Genomic DNA, 1123 nt, shown 5'->3' on the forward strand with positions numbered 1-1123 from the left:
CATCATCATCTACCTCATCATCTTCCTTCTCATCAGCCGCATCATCCTCATCGTCCTCATTCCTATCTTAATCACCATAATCATAATCATCATTACCATCATCCTCATTATGATCATCATCATCATCGTCATCATTACCATTATCATTTTCATCATTATCCTCTTCATCATCAGTCACTACCATCATCATGTGGATGATGAAGATGAGGGTGACAAGAATGAAGATAAGGACAAGGGTGAGGATGAAAGGGATGATTCTCATCATCATCATCATTCTCATCAATCATTTTCTATCATTCTCATCACCATCATCACAATCATTATCATCAACAACCATTATCATCAATCGTAATCACCATCATCTTCCTCACCATCATCCTCATCATCTTTCTTCTCCTCATCATCATCAACATCCTCCTTATAATGGGGAATATAATGAGGATGGAGATGACAATAAGGAAGATGATAATAATAATAATAATAATAATAATAATAATAATAATAATAATAATAATAATAATAATAATAATAATAATAATAATAATAATAATGACATCAGTATATTAAGAATAACAGTACTAACGCTAATATTAACGTGAATTATAAATTATAAATTTTTTAAACGCATAAGAATAATGATATACTATATTAATAATATTATAGAGTAACAACATAATAGTATACTAATGATGATGAAGAAAAATGTAGTGTAGAAAGATTAAATTTAAATAGGTAAACATTTCCCTTAATTTTGATTGTCGTAGTTTTGGAATTCGGTGTGTTGACGTCATCATTCCAAATTTGCTTGGGAGGTGGGGAATTCCCGTCTGACAGGCCTAGACTCCCATCGTCCGATGCCACGACAAGGTTGCCACACCACAAATAATGATTTGCTTATCCATATAACATTATTTTGATTGCCAAGCCCTAATATTTTGGCTTAAAAGCAAAATTTTGGGCCATACAAAGCTAAAAAGAAACTCTCCCATAAGCCCAGGGAAGTTTATTCCGGGACTCTGACCGAGGGTCTAGTCGGCCCGGTGTTTGGACCCACCCTATCTGACCCCCTGGAGCCACCATTGAACGACTATAATGGGTAAGTATTTAACTAAGGTCCTGTCAG

This window comes from Anneissia japonica, unplaced genomic scaffold, assembly GCF_011630105.1.
Source record: "Anneissia japonica isolate Jap-2015-1 unplaced genomic scaffold, ASM1163010v1 scaffold287579_len849171_cov184, whole genome shotgun sequence".
Classification (NCBI taxonomy): Eukaryota; Metazoa; Echinodermata; class Crinoidea; order Comatulida; family Comatulidae; genus Anneissia; species Anneissia japonica.